This window comes from Canis lupus, chromosome 35 (assembly GCF_048164855.1).
Source record: "Canis lupus baileyi chromosome 35, mCanLup2.hap1, whole genome shotgun sequence".
In the NCBI taxonomy this organism is placed as follows: Eukaryota; Metazoa; Chordata; class Mammalia; order Carnivora; family Canidae; genus Canis; species Canis lupus.
Genome location: NC_132872.1, coordinates 12501711 through 12521956, shown reverse-complemented (window position 1 = coordinate 12521956; position 20246 = coordinate 12501711). Strand labels below are relative to the sequence as shown.

General features: G+C 39.1%; 1 protein-coding gene across 4 annotated transcripts in view; it reads right to left on the bottom strand.

The window, feature by feature from the left end:
• Positions 1–20246, bottom strand: part of ZBTB20 (zinc finger and BTB domain containing 20) — a 433101-nt gene that overhangs the window by 353326 nt on the left and 59529 nt on the right. For all 4 annotated transcript variants that reach the window (XM_072812465.1, XM_072812468.1, XM_072812466.1 and 1 more), the window contains exon 2: positions 17440–17487. The gene's annotated coding sequence lies outside the window, so the exon portion shown is untranslated. The remainder of the gene's footprint in view (positions 1–17439; positions 17488–20246) is intronic.

Here is a 20246-nt window from a genome sequence, read left to right as displayed (position 1 = left end):
TATTGTGTACCTACTATATGCTAGGCATTATAATAGACAAGGACAATATGAAGAACAACTAGATCTGAAAAATAGCAGCAGGGATATAAATGGGGATGGTGAGAGAGAACAGAGAAGAGACAATAAAGTGATTACAATCATAGCTGCCACACGCTGAGGGCCTGTCATGTATCAAGGCAACGTACAAGGTGCTTTAGATGAATCACTTCATACCAACCCTTCAGGATAGGTATAATCTTCTCATAGATGTGAAAAATTAGTGTTGATTGATTATAAAGGGCTTTGTAATATGATATAATAAAGTTTTTATTTTATTTTATAAGAAATGGGGAAACATTTTTAAGGTGAGAAATATGATGAATTTCTCTTTCTTTTTTAACATTTTATTTATTTATTCATAGAGACACACAGAGAGAGATGCAGAGACACAGGCAGAAGGAGAAGCAGGCTCCATGCAGGGAGCCCAATGTGGGACTTGATCCCAGGTCTCCGGGATCACACCCCGGACTGAAGGTGGTGCTAAACCCGCTGAGCTACCAGGGCTGCCCTGAATTTTTCTTTATAGAAAGGGAACTTTGGTGTTCGCATTCATTTTGGTATAGCATCACTATACTACCCACAAGGATGTGATTTTTTGGCTGGAGCTGTGATTCTCTAACTGATCCAGAGTTCATTGCCAATGGAGTCCACTATGAATTAAGTAGTATCTGGCTTCTGAAAGACACTGATTGGATGCTACTACTCTTTACTTAAAAACACAAGTCATTTTTAATGATTTCCATGACCTAGCTAATAGAGCTTCCTTCTGAAGCATCCATGATCTGCTCCTGAAAACTGTACAGGGTATAACTGTACTTATTCCCCAAATTCTGTAATGCCTTAATATCTTGCCAATTAGTACCTTCCTCACCATTCCAGATTCTATTATATCTTCATGCTTCAGTTCTCCTGACAGCTCCTCAGATTATATTTTTCTCCCAGGTGAAAACTTTATTCATTCTCCAACATTGTTTGAAAGACCACAGCCTTCCCAAATCTTCCTTCTCATTCACCTTAGATTCAACCACTTTCTCTGGTTCCCCACAACGTTTCACCTATTCTTCTACATCAGCATTTTTTTTTCTCTACTTTATATTGAAGCTCTTTCTTTCTAAGTCTCTCTCCTAGAATCTAGAAGGTTAACAAACTGAGGGTATTGACCTTAATCTTTCACCTAAGTTTTACAAACAAACAAACAAACAAACAAACAAAAAAAAAAAGGAAAAGAAGCATAAAGTATTGATATACTTGGCCAAGTATGATATCCAGATGCTACACTGCCATAACCAATGCTCAATAACTGTTAGATGAATAAGATAGAGTCACTCAATCATTCATTGACTCACGTTTTAATTAATTCATTAATTCTACATGCTCAAAGAAGAAAGTAAAGATTTCTTTATAAAAAAAGTTTTCTGGGGACGCCTGGGTGACTCTGCAGTTGAGGATCTGCCTATGGCTCACATCCTGATCCCGGAGTCCCGGGATCAAGTCCCACATCAGGCTTCCTGCATGGAGCCTGCTTCTCCCTCTGCCTATGTCTCTGCCTCTCTGTGTGAGTGTGTCTCTCATGAATAAATAAATAAAATCTTTAAAGAAAAAGTTTTCTGTTCATTTGAATAAAAATCTTTTACAAATCAATAGGCTAGGAGAGGTCTATTATATTATAATTATTATTATTAAATCAAATAAACAATGGGTACATCTAAAGAGTACATTCCAAGCTAGAATCAGGAAAACTGGTTAGAAACTGTAGAAAACTGAGAAATGTACTAGCTCATCACTGCCTCCATATAGCCTATAGGTATTTCTGACCATCTTGTACTAATATGAGAGTACCTATGGTACTGGCAAAAGTAGATAAATTGCCTGCCCAGAGATGCTATTGAAAGGAAATAAAACCATTTCATAGCAATATAAGGGAGAAAAGACTGACATTAACAAAGCTATTTATTGTCTAGGCAAGTTAGTAGATTCCAAACATATATTATCTCATTTAAATTCTTATAAAAACCCTAACATGGCTAATATTTATCTATTTTAAATAAAATCATAACTGAATGCAAGAATCTTAACTAAATTCCCAGAGGCCACATTACTAGGAGGCTGGAGTAGCCAGAATCAAAAAGCTGAAAGCCCTTACTTAGTCTTTTCCATTTATATTAAATTACTTCTTAGGACATACTTCCAGACCAAAAGAGTTGAAATCTATGTAGATTTACATTTTGATGGATAGCTTTATGGAAGACTTTACTGTAGGCATCAAAAGACAAAAAACAAGAGCTAATATTTACTACTGTTCTAAACATTTTGGATATATTCACTCATTTAATCCTTACAACAATGTTTTTGGAAGGGAGTACTATTATTATTGTTGTTACCACTTTAAGGTGTGGAAACTGAGTCAAAGAGAAGACAATAAACTTTCAACAAAGTCACAAAGCTAGTAAGTGGCTGTGCGATCAGACTATAGCCCACAGAATTTAACCGTCATGCATACAGCTAATTAGACTAAAAGGTTATTTTTTTTTAAAGATTTATTGATTTATTTTAAAGACAGAGAGTGGTGGAGAAGAGCAGAGGGGGAGGGAGAGAGAATCTTAAGCAGACTCCACGCTGAATGGGGAACCCAACACAGGGCACACAGCTTGACTTGGGGCTTGATCTAATAACCTGAGATCATGACCTGACCTGAAAGAGTCAGCTGCCTAACTGACTACAACACCCAGGTGCCCTAGCCTAAAAGGTTATTAGATGAGACAATGTAAAAATAGTTCCAAGAATAGGACATGGCACAGAGTAGGCCTTTATTAAATGTTACTGCCTCTCTTTTTCTTCAATCTTTAAAATCTTATAACAACGATACCTTTATTTTTAAAGTATATTCTGCTTTTTAAAGACTTAACAATATTAGCTTTCACAAAAATAGAGCATTGAATGTAGGATATACTAAAGTAGTAGTATAATGGTGTTGAGAAGTATTTAACGTGCTGCTAAATATTACTCATAATATAGTTTTTAAGTGACAAAGTATGATTCCAGTGTACCAATGTTTTACCAAAAATAAAATGACACAGAAAACAATGACAACAACAACAACCGGAAAGGTATAGCCCCAAAGGACATTATGAATGGCTTTAATTGTCCTCTTATATTTTATTCTATATAGTCTATCATGACTATTTATGCTTTTCATAATAAGAAAAATAAAAAAGAATAGCTAGGACAGAAATATTCTTAATTTATTGATATAATGCTAAACAGCAACATTAGTAGAGATGTGTGACTCCACACTTGTTTAGAGATGGAGCTTGAATAGAACCCAAGCTCCTCATTTCCAAACCAGTGTGTTTTCTCTTATACTCTATTCTCTAGCCAGTGGTCATAATTATGAGGAATTCAAAAGTAATCTATGAAGAAGACTTCTGGCACATGGTTAGAGATACTATGCAAATGTGCTTTAAGCACACACACACACACACACAGAGGTGTTCTAACACATCAGGCTTCTTAAGTTGCTTATGAAACTGTATAAGCCGTTTGTTTCTGAGTCCAATACTATATATGGCAGACTGATTTTCTCTAATTCTTCACACTCTTTCTATAAGAGAACTATAAATCTATACATACCACATGACTTTACTGTAACTCTCAGTAGTGTGTGTTAATGTGGGGAATAGAGTATAACTCTGTCCCCTAGGTTTGAGTTAAGTCAACTCACTTGCTTTGACTGATGTAATGTTGGCAGAAATGCCATGAGTAGTGATTTGGCTTGGCTTCTTATGCACATGGAATTTGAAATAAGAAAACTTTGTCTCAAGTATCTGATCTCTTCATCCTGAGTCCCAGAATGAGAAGCGCGTGAAGAAGATATGAACCCCAATGCAGCCTGAAATAGAGGTACCCAGATGCCACATAGACCTATAAGTGAGAAATAAATGTTTACAATTATAAGCCACATAAATTTGGGGGTTGTTTGTTATGCAGCATTATCATAGCAATAGCAAACTAATATACAAACAACTATCAATGCAATCCGTGGTGGTAGGTTTTGTAATATATATATAGTATACATCTACTCTCTCTCTCTCTCTGATTTTTTTTTTGTGTGTGTGTGTAGTATACATTTACTCTCTCTGTCTCCATATATATCTCACAAGTTTAGGAAACCTGCCACTACAGATAGCATATATATACACATATATATGAGAAAAGGTTGTCAGTTGAAATTTCATACATGAAGAAGCTACTATGCTTTTTAGTTCGCCATGAATGGGCTTCTTACATTTCACTGCACAGAAAAATCATCTGGGATGGGATCTTATTAAAATGCATATTCTCCTTCAGGAGGTTGGAAGTGAGGCCTCAGATTCTGTGTTTCAAACAAGTTCCTAGGTGGTACTGATATTGCTAATACTACTATACTCTGAATAGTGAAGCTACAGAGGACAGATAATGGTAACCACATGTAAGAAACAGCTGCAAACAGGGAAGACAGTCTGGAACAGTCTGCAACTAAGAATGGATATAACTTTGATTAAAATTTTATCTTTATCTTATAATGAAACAATTCACGTAAGAGACAGAAGAGTCAAAGGAAATGGGCCTTGCAAACAAATCAAATGACAGCTCTCATGTTAATGGTGAGTATAGATTCCCAGTTTTATACACACACACACACACACACACACACACACACACGCCTGTTAATGACTGGAACTAGAATTCCACTCAAACAGTGTGAATGTAGCACCCCAGGACATTCTTATGGACATATATACTGATAAACCTAGAATATTGCAGCATTCGCTTATGGAAAAATCTTACATATAAGTTCACTTTTTGAAATGTAGCTTTCTAACAGCAAACTTGTCTTTATTTCTCTATTTTCTCTTTTTGATACTTCAATTACTCTTCACTACAATCCATTAGATTATTTGTCTTAGTTGGCGTGGGCTGCCACAATAAAATACTACAGACTTGTTATCTTAAACAACAGAAACTTATTTCTCTCAGTTCTGGAGGATGAGAAGCTCAGGATCAAGATACTGGCATGGCCTGAGTTCTAGTGAGGGCTTCCTTCTGGACTGCAGATGGCCACCTTCTTACCAAGTCCTCACATTACACAGAGAGAGGAAGCTCTGGGGTTTTCTCCTCTTCTCATAAGGACACTAATCCTAGCATAGAGGCTCCACACTCATGACTTCATCTAAACCTAATTACTTCCCAAAGGCCCCACCTGCTAATACCATCACACGGGGGTTGGGGGTAGAGCTTCTACATATGAATTTTGGGAGGACACAAACATTCAGCCCATAACATTAGTACTTCTCAAATTTTTTCAGGTCATGGCTTACGTAGAAAAGGGTAGGGGTGCCTAGGTGGCTCAGGCAGATAAGCGTCTGACTCTTGGTTTTGGCTCAGGGTTGTGAGATCAAGCCCCACACTGAGTTTGAGTTTCAATCTCCCTCTCCCTCTGCCCCTCCCACTTATGCTCTTTCTTCCTCTCTAAAATAAGTAAATATTTTTTTTAAAAAAGAAAGAGTTGTATTGTCTTATTCACTGGGATAAACTAGGAGAGATTTGGAGCTTTAGAGGGGGCTCTGCTGGGCTATCTATAAGTAACCCTTTTGCTCCAGCTGTCACTAGGCCTCCCCGAGGAGATCCATACCCATTCCACATAAGTTGGCAAACTACAAACTGGATACAAGCACATGCTCTACAGAACACAAACAGCATCACCAATTACCATCACTGTTTCTGAGCCTCATTTTGGATCTTTCATAATTGAGCTGATATTTTCTGGAAAACAACACTAGTGTGGAAAGGGGTTTCCTAGGCAGTTGATCAATAACCACTACAGAAAAGATGACAGTATTTAGAAAATTATGCTGGAAGGCATAGTACAAAATCTAAATAAGGCCACTTTAGAAAACAGCAGATGAGATCGTTGACTTTTCTTGAAGAATATGTTTTTAAATTTTCATAACTTTGTATGTCTCCAGGTGTCACAATGGATGCTAAGAAAGTAAATGGGAATCACCCTTTCTCCCTGAGACCAACACTTGTTTTCTTTTCTTTTTTGGGATATATGTGCTGCCGAAGCGAGCACATCTTTTCTGGGATAAATTCACTAACAGTCAATAGCTTATCTTTCCAGAACAAAAGCTTAAAAATTTTTCTAAAATTAGGGAAGAAAATGTATATATATTTTTTTTCTGCAGGAATATAGCTAACACCCAACATCAAGTCCTTTGGTACTTCCATGGGGATGAAATTGAGACGCTGTTTCCTGTAGTTTTCTTCAGCTTGGGTTACTGAATAATAAGGAGGAGGCTTCTGGTGTTAGGGTGATCTTCTTGGTCACCAAACCCTGGAAATAGCCTTAAAATATCCATGGTCTTGGACACTGAGAGTCCGGAAAAGAGTTTGAAACTTTCCATCTTATTGTTATTTACGTTCTAGAGCCTCACTAATTTCTCTCACAGAAGATGGGGTCTTCCCTGGTGCTGATTATAGAGATATAGTGGATCTTACATTTCTGTCTAGAAAAGAGGCATCAACAAGACTTCACCATGTCTCATTCCAGACTGGAATAACATGATCATAGCAATAAATATCAAACTAAAACCAATCGGCTCCCACTTAACAAAGCATGTTAGAAAACACAAGTATATGAGTATAACTTTATTACAGGAACAGTATTGTGTTTAATTTAATTTTTAAAAGAGTAAATCAAATACATATACTTCATAAATTTGTTATTCATAACAAATTTATTGTAACACATCTCATGCTTGATTGAAACCCACAAGAGTTTCTTATTACCAACAATAAAAATCACTGGTATAAATCATGCGTTATTCACTCATCCAACAAACATTAATTGAGCACTTACTATGTGTCAAGACAGTGCTAGATACAAGAAACCACAGATGAATAAAACAACATCTCTCTTCAAGTGTTAACAACTATTGATGTGAGCAATTGGGCTTCTATTGGGTTTCGGAAAACAGGCTACTAATGGGCAATAATACACTGGAGGTAGTAGAGAGCAGAGAAGAAGGTGCTGTGATCTAATTAAAACAAACAAACAAACAAATAATAAATCTGAAAACCTATCTCATTTTGGGTTCCTTCCAAAGAAGAGTCTGCAACAAGAACCTGGGTACTGGTTTTACTTTGAAAGGTGATCTCAGGGCAGCCCCCGGTGGTGCAGCGGTTTGGCGCCGCCTGCAGCCTGGGGCGTGATCCTGGAGACTCGGGATTGAGTCCCCACATCGGGCTCCCCGCATGGAGCCTGCTTCTCCCTCTGTGTCTCTGCCTCTCTCTCTCTGTGTCTATGAATAAATAAATAAAATCTTAAAAAAAAAAAAAGGTGATCTCAGAAGGCAAGCGTGAAGAGCATTGAGTCAGAGCAGAGGACAAGGCAGTGATGAAAATGTGTAGAAGGGGCCACCAGAGTATTAACTGGAGCACAATTCAACCAGCATCTCTGAGACTTGTGCACAATGTCTCCAGCGGTATCGTCTGAAGGAAACAGAGACTGGAACATGAATTCTCCAGTTCTGTTCCTCCAATGGTTGAGAGGCTCTACGGCCTTAAGCAGCCAACCTTCCCTTTCCCTATCTAATGTAGATTTATTGAGCACCCCCTGGCCATGGAAAAGGTCCTGGGAAAAGCACTCCTGAGGTGGGGGTCTGGGCCAACACAGAATTGCTTCAAGCGGAGCTGAAATCAGAGGTGAGCTGAGGGGCTAAGTGTCAGACACGTCTGCTAGAGTAGCCTACAAAGACTTCTGGGGAGTGGGGCGTAATATACTGCAGTCTGATCCAGCAGCCCCTAAAGGATGGTCTGGGGAAGGTTATAATGACATCTTTTTCCTAATTATATTCCGCATAAAGTGTTTCTGACTCTTGTAAGAAGTCAAACTTTGCGACAGTAAATCCTGACACCGCTCAGGTAAGAAACAGAGAAAATGATTTGCTAATCGGCTTACCTGATTCTCTGGCTAGGATGTCAAGATTGGACTCAGCAGTTCTTGTGAAACCCCTGACACTCATTCACCAATTATCCCCTAGAAGTTGATATGTATCGATCTCCCTGTGTTTCAGGGAAGAATTCTTTGAACTGCTCTAAGGAGCTTTTCCAAAAACGATGATACATTTTTGCATCATTTTGTCATGATGGGGCCCTACTGAAAAATTTCCTGACATTTCTCAATTCATGGCAGTAATATCTACGTTGTTGTATCTGGCTTGCATTTTGTTTTGTTTTGTTTTGTATTAAAGCAGAAGAGAAGTGGGTAAAGGTTAAAAACTGCACCTAAATGTATTAAGCTTGAAGGCTGCGAACATAAACGAGAAGGTTTACAGGAAGTTATTCAGACCTTTAAGCTTCTATAAACATTTCATCATTGCTGACAAGATCCACTTTAGGTAACCCTGCGCAAGCAGTTCCTGTGGTGCCGTAAGGGTGAAGGTGAATTTATTTTGCAATTTGCCAAGCAGTGTAGGAATTTTCTGGAGAATTTTGGTTTGGGGGCCTAGAGCGTAAGGTTAAACAGTAGATACTTCTGTGGTTGCAAGAGAAGAACTGATAGACCCCCTCGTTCTGCTATTATAATGTATGGAGGAAAGCACTGGATTCCCAATCCCTAGGAAAGGTGCCGGTGGTAGTATGAACGTACATGAACACAGGCGGCTTCCCTCTGACAAGGAGTGGGCGAGTCTTTAAAATAAAGTTCTGAAAGAAAAAAAAGGAAAAGCTCCAGGGACCATTTAGGCTCCGTCAGTGAGTTCCATCCCGAGACATCACAGCCAGTTGCACAGAAACCAAACGTCAATATTTACAAAGCCCTTTCCATCCTATGTCCTGCTTCCTTTTCCTTTCTTGCCTTTTCTTCTCCCTTTTCCTTCCTCGCCATCCCTTGATCCTCTGCGTCCCTTTCTCCCAGGTGCCCTCACGTCCCCCAGCCCCACCATTTGTGTTCATCCTGAGAAAGAGGCTTCGGTGATGGAAAGGACAGGGCTTCAGACAAAGCCACCGCTCCGGCCGGGGGCTGTGACCCGGCCAAGCCCGAGGAGGGGCGCTCGGCCCTCTCAGGCTCTTCACCCCACAGGCCATTAGGCTTCCAAGGCTTGATGGCTGTCTGGAGCCTCGTGATTTCAAAGCTTTCAGGGCCTGACAAGGACTTGCTAATTTCAAACTTTCTAACCAATTACAATCACAAAGAACGCAGGACAATAATCAGCAAAATGAAACTGCTGGGGTGAAGCCGCCCTCGCAGGTTTCGCTCTTGTGGCTCCACACGTCGTCGTGCAGCTGGGACTGGGTTTCAACAAGTAAATAAAAATACATTATGAAATAAAAACATGCACAATGGGTCCCTCTTGCTGTCTTGTTCCCGGTAGTCGGGTCTGGAGGAACCCTGTCCTGCGTGTAGCCCATTAATTTCTGATGGTGTTAATTAAAAACTTTTGATGCTGCCTTTGAATGGAAAATACCTCAAACAGTGTTTCCTTTATTGAAACACCAAGTTCCAAGTCTTGGATTATTAGGTTAAGCTCTGTCACAGCAGTGAGACCAACATAAATGCTTTTCATACCATCTGACTAGTTCTACTACTACTAATTAATAATAATAAATGAAAAGAAAGAAGAGAAACTGTTTAGGTTGAAACTCCCTTATTTCAATCCTTTTTTTTCCCCCGAACTAAATTGAAAATCCGGGTCCCTGAATGTAGAACATATGATATTTTAAAAATCTTTTTTTCAAATCCTTACAGAACATTCAAATCACCCAATGTTCCAGGACCTGAATTTTTTATATTTTAAAATGGGGAAAGCTGCTTAAAATAAGTGAATCAGCTGCTAAGTGATTTCTCTCTGTCTCTTCCCCTACTCTCTTTCGAGAGGCTGAAAAAAAATGCTTAAAATGGTATATGCAATTGATATGTGCTGCTTAAGAAGCTTAATATAATTACTGAGGACTCAGACTTTCTATTTAAAACGGAGATAGGCTGGGGCAAGAGAAACTCTGAGTTGTAAGTATTCATCCCTCGTGAGGTGTGGAAAATGTTTCCAGACGTTTAGTCCACCGAGCGAGGTATGGGGCGCGAGGCAGTTATGCACACGGCTCTCCCCGCTCCTGGAAACCTAGGGAAACCGAGGAAATCCTGACAGCAACGTAAGGAGCCAGTGTGACAGATGCCGTGCAGGAAGCCAGCAAATAAAAATGCATCCCTGCAATCCAACGCTTTTGTGAAGTGCTAAGCAAACCACCAAAACATCCTGATTGGTTTCTAAGACTTTCCTCCAATTTGATTTTTTAACCATTCCTCCCTCCCGTACAGGCGCCTGGAGCCCGGACGCCCAGTTGGAGACGCCCCACAAATGTCTTTTCACCGACGCTCTCTTCTCTCTCGGGCTCTCCTGGACTTCACTTTCTCTCCCATTTCTCCTCTCCCAATCTGTTTATTCATGCTGTCTGCAACATCAGCTGAGTCCTGGAGGGACGACAAAACTTTCCTTTTCTACCCTGAAGGTCTTCATCGGTCTTATTCTTGTTTTGATCTACTATCCCTAAAGTGGATGAAGTTCTGCATAAAGGCGAAGCGTTTTGGCAAATCTCCTTTCTTTCCCTCCCTAACCGCAGGCTGCATTGGCCTCACCCTCTTGCAACAGTTTGCAGAACTGCACCCCAACCGCCACCACCCCCCACCCGTCCCCGCCTGATGTGACACGATGGTGATCCTTCAACAACATCAACGACATCAACACCGACGAGGGGCAACCCTCCCTGGAAGGCACGCGAGGAGAACAGTCGGAGCGACGGAAAGAACTAGAACGCCCAAAAGGGACGTAGGCCTGAGCAAACCACAGCATGAGTCTATCTGTTCACAAAATTTATGAATTTTCCCAAGTAAATTGACAGGCGATATTGTCTACAAAGGACTAGTAAATGTAAATTAACTAACAGATCTGTAGCAAATGAGTGCATTTAAAGATGATTTCCAGCTGAAATGATTTTTCTTCCGAGAGACCAAGTTTTTGTTAAACTTAATCCTACTCTCTTCCCTCTCCAGCAGCAGAAACATCTGGTCGGTTTTAGATTCCCCTTGGATTTCCAACTTCAAAGGGAATTATAAAGAATAACAAATTCATGTACCGGCACTAAAAAAAAAAAAATGAGAGCAGCAGGAGAGAATGGTAAAATTGTCCTTATTTGACTGCTAGTGACAGGCGCCACAGGCAGAACCATAAGAAAAGACAAAGGCAAGATCACCGGGTGACAACCAGAGTTTCTAGAAGGGACAGGATCTTTGGCTACACGCAAATATACACAGGGCTCTTTGCAATCTATAAGGAGATTTCTCCTTGCTTAAATAAAGAAAACAATGAAAGGAGTTAGAAGGCGAGAGAGAGAGAGAGAGAGAGAGAGAATGAGAGAGAGAGGAAGGAAGGAAGGAAGGAAGGAAGGAAGGAAGGAAGGAAGGAAGGAAGGACGTTAGTTAGTTCACATTTACCTGTCACATAAGAAGCGTCACCAAAAGTTTGTTCAAAGAATCTTAGGACTCAGACTCTGGGTTTTGTGTTTGATCTACAGAAAACTCTGAGTTCTGATTCTACCAAGGGCCAGATAAGCCATCTCAGAAGTAACTCAGGCTCCTAAGAATACCTTAGAACCGTCATATCCTCCTAAAAGATTAGACCTCTGAGAGTCTCTTCCTTGTTCTGGATCTTTATCAAAGGATGGCCAGAAATCAAAGTCCTCCAGGAGTGGACAAACAGGGTTTGAATGAACTATTGATATTTGCAATTGTGCCCAGTTATGCTTGACATCACTTTATACAACTGGATCTATCTTTCTCCTCTGTCATTTACCTAGGAAAACTGAAATATACTTCTTGGAGTGCAGGTCTTGATATAATCAAATACAAAATAAGAACAGTTAGAAGTCCAATTTTGCCATTATAATTAGCTCTTATAAACAGCCTCTCCTCTTTCTTGTTTCATGTACAATGTGTACAGCAATAACAATAAAAATAAACAAGATGTGATTAACCAATCACCTTGTTCATGGACAGAGAAAGAGTTAAGGGCTAAATGTCTTTAAATAATTAATTATAAAAGTCTTTAAATTTTTATTTATTTATGATAGTCACACAGAGAGAGAGAGAGAGGCAGAGACACAGGCAGAGGGAGAAGCAGGCTCCATGCACCGGGAGCCTGACGTGGGATTCGATCCCGGGTCTCCAGGATCACGCCCTGGGCCAAAGGCAGGCGCCAAACCGCTGCGCCACCCAGGGGTCCCTAATTATAAAAGTCTTTAAACTTAGTGTTCAAAGGTTACAGATCCCCACACCACAAATACATTAGGTTGATTCACAGAGTGGCCATCAAAAACCAGAAAGCAAATTACTTTTGACCAAAAAGTATATATCAACAGCATGTTAATATTTCAGAGTAGGATAGAACAAACAACCAATTCTCTGTGGACCTTAGCATGGTTTGCAGATGGAGCAGTCCTCCAAAGAGAAGACCATCTCCAAAGTATGTTGTCTATATCACAGGCTTTGAGTAATCTCTAATGAAGGAAGAAAAAGTTAAGACTTCTCTTCAGCATTTCCAATGTAAAAAAGAAAGAACTGAGCTGGCTGCAAAAGCGTCTTGAATATCTGGCTTGAATGAGGTTTTCAATCTCCCCTCAACACTCTAGGTAAAGGCAGGATCACCCAAGTGATCTATCTCACTATGAGAATGCCGTAACTCCTATTCTGATGGTAATTGCATATGATGATGTATTACACATCCGAAAAAGTTTACCCAGAATATCTGCCAACTTTTTGAAACATGGATCTGATGATATGAATAAACCATTTTTTTCTTTTGCAACTACCTGTGTCTTCGGTCTAAAATGAAAACCCTGGCTTGATGCAAGCATTTACAAAGGATTCCCTGTCCTGTATAAGCAGAATCATTCAATGATGATTACCCAGGGAGGAGGAAGTAGAGGGTATGGACTACTACTTTATTCCAAGAAATGCTGTTTTATAGCTTGAGGATACATATGGTCACAAATATCAACAATTGAACAGACACCAGACCCAAAGGCAGAGCATAAGGAAACCCCACACACATATACCAAGAAGCAAACACTATCATTAATAATAATAATTATTATTATAGCTATTATCGGGATGAGGTATGATGGTTCACTTGGGTATAATGTGTAATACATTAGCTAGAAAGAACCAAGGGTAAACTTATTCTTATCTTTAAAAGGCAGTTTGTATTCTGGTTTATACGACATGAGCTACATAATTAACACATATAAGAAAAGAATTCAGGAAAAGGTGAAGACTTATGCCTTTATTTCAGTTATTGAATTGTTAATATCAATCTTAAAAATAATGATGAAAAGGTTAGCTGTTTTAAAATATGGGTGTTTTGGGCTATGGTAAAATATCCTCGCAGCTTTAAAACAGTGGCTCATCCCCACCTATCTTTCCTTGGAATGCCTGGCTCAGTGCAGAGCCATCAGATCCTTTCCTGACTTCTGAGGACATTTTAATGGTGGTAATGCCATACCAGGGTAAGAGAGAAATCGAGAGGACCAGAAGACTGAGAGGGACAAAATGAAATGGAAAGAAAAAAGTTTGTATTGTTTACACCATCCAGTCTGGCAAATTTTACAGATGCTTTCTGTTTGCTTGGGATAGTTTATTGCCGATGTTATTTCTTTTCTTCTTCTTCTTCTTTTTTTTTTTCTCCACATGCTTTCCTCTACCAACTTTGGTTGAAAATACTTTGTATGTGTCCCTACTGTAAGCCCTCATATTTTTGTAGAGATTTAGTGTGGTGGAGAAGCACTTTTTTTTTTCTTCCCCAAGGGTTAGGCACATCAATATTCCAGCTACTCACTTTCGAGGCCAATGGAAAATGTGCTCCTAAGATTAAATAGACCTGAGTAACACATAAATCCAGTTTATACTGATGCAGTATGTTACACAGTTACTCACACCCTGAATTTCTGATGAGTGGAATACACCTTTTGGACAACACACTGCTACTGAACCATCACTGACTACAATTCAAAGACAGCGAGGCAGGACTAAACTCTTAACTATAGGTTCTCTACAGAGAGCCTAATTTTGCACAGAGCCCTCCTCATCTGTGGAGCTCTGTATGCAAAGGATCTGGTCTAGCCACAGAAAATTAGGTTCTTTAAATATTCTTAGAGTAAACTAGAGAAATATATGCAAGCACACAGGGAGTGCCCTTTGTTCTACAATACACCGTCTCCTTTGACCCTCACTTCCCTAAACAGTGCTTTTCTTTTTTTAATTATTCAGACTGTTAATATATAATTTCTCCCTTTTCAGACTTCATAAGTGCCCCTTTAGGAAGCAACCTTTCCTTTCTGCCAATAAATCTTTAAAAAACGATGCTTTTAAATCCAGTGTTATATTTGGTTTAAGTAGGTTGGCCATGTTTATCCACTATGGGTTGGCTGCAGCCACACCGGACTTCTATAAGTAGTCAGAGCACTATGTTTTCCTTTCACCTCAGATACACAATTGCATATAACACAACATATATCCCATATTAAGTCTAACTAAAGCTATGTAGAACTAGCAGCAAATTATCATTCTAAGTTTGGGTCAGTAAAAATATTCCTACTCCCCAAAAAGGTTCCCCTAAGAAACCTAGCCAAATCTGTGAAATGTCCCTCGAGTCAACCAAATTGCCCTTTGGGTAACACATGTACCTAAGAATATTATGAAACACTCTGACAGGATTTTATGATCAATCGTTACATTTTAGGAAATATAATGGCAGTATACTCAGAAGAAAAATAATCCTCTATACAAGGATTAGAACTCTTTATCTAAGTGTTTATAGCGTTAACATGCGAAAAAGTCCTTATGGGCCTGAAATATTGATGGACTAAATGCTGTGATGTTTGGGGTTTGCTTCAAAATACTATGGTAGTAACATGGGAAAATGATAGACCATGAGCTCATCACTGTAAAAGCCCAGGGATGCGTACATGAGAGTTCACTGTAATATGTCTACTTTCATCTATTTGGAAGTTTTCATAATAAAAAATTCAAAAATATATACTGATGGAACTTGCATCCCTTTACTCATTATTGATTGATTAATTTATTCTTTATAGGCAAGATATTGTGGGAATGTCAAAAGTGAAACAAAACAAAACAAAACTCCCCCAAATGCTCTTGTTGCACATTTAGATTAAATAAGCTATTCCTTCCTCTTCAGGAATCATATATATTTATGTAAAATGACATTCATAAGAACCATGTAATTACATGTAAAATTCTTAGGTTAAGTTTTGAAAGCAGGACACAAAATTATATACAAAGTATGTTGGGATCCTTGGGTGGCGCAGCGGTTTGGCGCCTGCCTTTGGCCCAGGGTGCGATCCTGGAGACCCAGGATCGAATCCCACATCAGGCTCCCGGTGCATGGAGCCTGCTTCTCCCTCTGCCTATGTCTCTGCCTCTCTCTCTCTTTCTGTGACTATCATAAATAAATAAAAAAGAAAAAAAAAAGAAAAAAAAAACAAAGTATGTGTACGACATGTTTAAAAAAATATATCCTCAGGGGAAAATGAGAGTAAAGAAATACATCAAATAGTTATTAATGATTGGATTTAAATTATAGAAATAATTACTTGTATTTTTCTTCATTTTACTCCTATGTGTTTTTCCAAATTATTTTTAATGAGCATGTATCATTTTAAAATGAAAATAAATTTTTATTCATTAGTGGATAAGATGTGCTCTCCTTTCCCGAGGAGCTTTTCACTAAAACAGAGAAACTGCAAACACACAGCTTTGCCCGGATACTTTAAATCTTCATACCTAGAAGTGAAATACACCCACAGGAAAAGAAACGTCAATACAGATTTTATCTGATCATAGAAACATAAAGAGCTTTCTGTGTGTTGGACAGAAACAGGGGAGGAACCGGCTTCTCTGCAAGCCAGAAAGAGTGAAATTCAGGCCATTTTGTGGCGAGATCCTTTTGCGATGAAAGCAATGGGAGCAACAAATTAAAGTTACAAGTAAGCCTGTCCCTTGAGTCCTGATGCTCACACTGATAGGAGTTTCTTTTTTGTCAGTGTAACAGAGAAAGCACGGGAGTGGGAGTTGGGTGGTGGGAGTAGTTACAATCCTTAAGGCTTGGGGCCTTCATTGGTGAGATGGATATGGTCAAAGAGACAGAGGTGGATGCGAGACACAACTAGAAACAAAAATACAGCGACAACTATGGATTATGTGCAATGGATGTGGAAAGTCCCTGTTAGAAAAGTATCTTTATCACCCCAAGGGGTTATTTTCCTCATTTTATGCACATTCATATAAAGTGAAGTCAAGAGTGTAACTTTTAAAGGTTTGGATGAATATGATGTTCATGACTAAAATAGGCCTGGCTGGAGCCAGGCGTAACATCATCAGATGCCAGGCAAGTCACCCCCTCCGGTCCTCCTCCCTCTCCAGTATTTCAATGCCGGCCAACCTCTAGCAAACTCAGCTCTTTTAGACTCTTTCTGACTCAATGATGCTCTACGAATATACCCGTAGTACTGACCTGCACTCTCCTCCCAGCCACCGAAATCTCAAGAATTCTAGAAGGCCACAATACCAACCTTTCTGAAACTTCAATTTCCACTAAAAGACACGTAGACCTCAAAGCTTTCAAAGCTAGACTCACTCGCAGCTCTGGGTTGGTCCTTTTAGCTTGAAAAAGAGGTGGCTATCTACATTCATGCTCCTAAAGGACATTTTCCCCTTCCATTTGTGGGTACACAAGAGCAATACCATCTGATTTCAAGATTGATTCAACTGAAGCAAATGCATTTCAAAATTTTAGCATATCGTAGAATAATAAGTAGTTCCAAGCATCACAAAATGTGTTTGGAAGGTTCTGTGTTTGTTTGTTTAATGCCAAAGCATCCGATGTTCCACATGGGCAACATCAGTTTCCAACTTCACCACATCATCCTCTCTGTCCATTCAGGCACCTCCTTCGGAAATATATATCTCCGCAGAGTCTGCCAACCAAGTCCTTTGAATACTTCCACCTCTGCATGGCAAAATCATCACGAAATGTTTGTTGAAATCTGTGATCACAGGTTCTCTGGATCATGTTTCTAATGATTCTAAATGATGGTATTCCAAGCGAACAAATTGGATATAAAATATGTACCGTTCATCAACGTCAAAATACGTTCTATTCAAATTTAATACTTGAGGTGGTGAACACACCACGGCCTTTAGGTTGAATTCTTTCAGAGACTGGGAGAAACACACTCTTCTTGGCACCTCGATATCTAGGCTGCCATTTAGGGATAATGAAAGTTACTTACCGGACAGCAAAGTTGTGAGGAATATCCAGTTAGTGATGGTGAAACATTCTGAAATGAAAAGAATATCGTAAATGCTGGGCATTTGACATGCATGTCAACACAGTGATCATGGAAAATAACTCATTTGCTTGTCACCTTGGGACACTGACTCAGTGATAGCATATGGAGAGTAAAGGAGCCTTCTTTTGGGGAAGGAACATTCTAGTGTGCCCTGGGAAAGTGGCTTGTGCTGCTGTCTGCATGTTCAGCTTTAAGGGCTCGAACCAGTTGCAACCAGTTGTGAATGACTTGCTGCCCATTTCTGCAATTCACTGTAACTTGTATTGGGAAAGTTATGTTTTATGGTTAATTATCCATGGTCTGTTTGAAAAAATAAATCAAACCATTGTGAACCACCAGGATTTGCAGCTCCATTTGAACTTTACTGTACTTTTGATTAAACATTTTGTAAATAAAAACAAACTGGTTTCTTCTTGTTTTTAGTTGTTTGTTACTTGTGTTCTGGGTATAAATATTGTGGCAATGGTGGGAGAACAAGTTATGGATTATTTACCCCTGGTTTCATGAGTTGTGAGTTACTGGCCTTATTCTCCTTCATGAGTATAAATAAATGTATAGTATTATATTCCAAGTCCTCTAAGACAAATGGAACGAGTGAACTGAAACCTTTTAAAACCAAAACCTTTTATGCTAAGTCACAGAGCAACAAAACAAACCCCAAATTAACATTTAAAAAGCTTCTACTGTGGAGCAACAAAATCCCCCAATATTATATAATCTGCATTTTAAAAACTGCTTGCCTAACGAGCAGCAGTCTATCAATAATTCCACACACTTGTCTTTTCACTGCTTTTATAATTTAGAAGCCCTAGATGGTTTACCAGAGATTACCTCCCACCCCCAATATAACCACCAGGATGCAGCCTTCAAAATAACCAGCATAACTAACTGAAGTCAAAACTGATTTAGAAAGATCTGGAATTATTGTGACTAAAAGTAATGAAACTCTATGTAAAGGAAGAACTTTACATAAATTTGTCTAGAGTCACCATCCTAACATTTATATAAATAAAAGAAGTTTGAAATGCAATTGTCCAGGGAAAATGAGAAAAGCCAGGATTCAAAGGACCCTGTGGCAGCCCAGTGCGAGAGGAATGTGTTTGAGACCTAGAATCCTAAGTTCCTAACACATTTGCATATGAAACTTAATGAGGACCACCACAGTAGCTTGCAAAAATTATGTTTTTTAAATGATCCACTGTTCTATGCAGCACTGATCACTGAAAGGGGCCTCTAGGAAACATAAAATTGCCTTCTGCGATTTGCAACTTTTATAAAGACAGAGACAGGATAATAAGGGCTTTCTTCTAGGATGGGGTGATCTGTCCATTGCTGCGACTTGAAGAGCACTGCATCCGATTTCATCTCTCCCCTTTATTCCTCTCACGGCTTACTGCTCACCTGTGTAAGCACTGTGAGGGAATGGCCATAGAAGGTCCCTCACCAGCTCACAAAAACATGGTAAAATATTTATGAAGGGGCTACTATATGCCAGGCACAACTAGAGCAATCCTCCTTGGAAAGGTAAGTCAGTGGCTCAAGTTCTCCTTGTAACATTTAAAAATATCTATTACTACTGCCAACAGGGAGGAGAAGCTAGGTTGAAAGTGTTATGAAGGACTTCTGAAAAATTAGAAACTGTTTCAAACTCTCCCTAGCTTCTTGTATGCTCTGGGAAGAGAAAGTTTCGGCTACGGGCCCTTCTAAGCCTGGATCCCATATCACCAAAGAAAAGCTAGAAGCAGCCTATATGTTTCCAGGGCCCTGGCTGCAACTGAAAATGAGGGCTGACCAGAATCAGTTGGCAGTCGTTGGACACTGAAAGGTCACTTCTGCCCTAAGTATGGTTCAGAGAATATAAAAACCCACCGAAAATGGAAGCTATTTTGAGAAACAGGCAGGAAAAAAAAAGATATTTTACTTAAAGACATTTTCCTTTTTTTTTTTTTTATAATACACTCCTCTATTTTTGAAAACCAAGAAAACACTCATCTGTAGAGTTCTGAGTTTTCTTTTAAATCCAGGCAACCCATTTAAAAATCATGATATGCAAAATGACTCCCCGTATAAGGAACTACACACCAAAAGTAAGTGCTTGGTGGCAGATGAATGATCATGTTCAAATTCTATTATAAAGTATAGAATTCTACACGATGCAGGTATATACATACAGAATTTCAGCCATGACACCTGGAGAGAAACACTTAGAAAATGTATACACAGGAATATGATTTCCTGGTGAAAGACTTGAGTATTATGACCAACTTCCATTATTTTTCCACAAACAAATCTACCTCAGCTATAGGTTCTTTTAAGAGAAAAAAAAACCAAACAAACCAGGAGACATACTTACAAATTACACACACACACACACACACACACACACACACACACATATATATATATATATATATATTAGCTTGCTCATTACTCTCTAAGACAACTAAAGATGCCCCCATGTCATCACAGAGACATGATAATCCCAGGCCTCTTGATTACTCGGCTATTGCAAGAGAGACACAGATTCAGGCAATGAGACCTGAAAAACCAGACAAAACTCTCCCGGCTTTGATTTTTATCTTTATGCACTAGATTTCTCCATACAAAGGGACTCCTAAATTTAATAGCTAACCCATAAATGAAAGGTAAACAAACTAGGACATAGCCCAAATCTTTTTTTAAAAAGTGAAGGAGCACTCATGTCTCACCTGCGGTCAAATCAGATGAACCAATTTCATCTGGCTTTT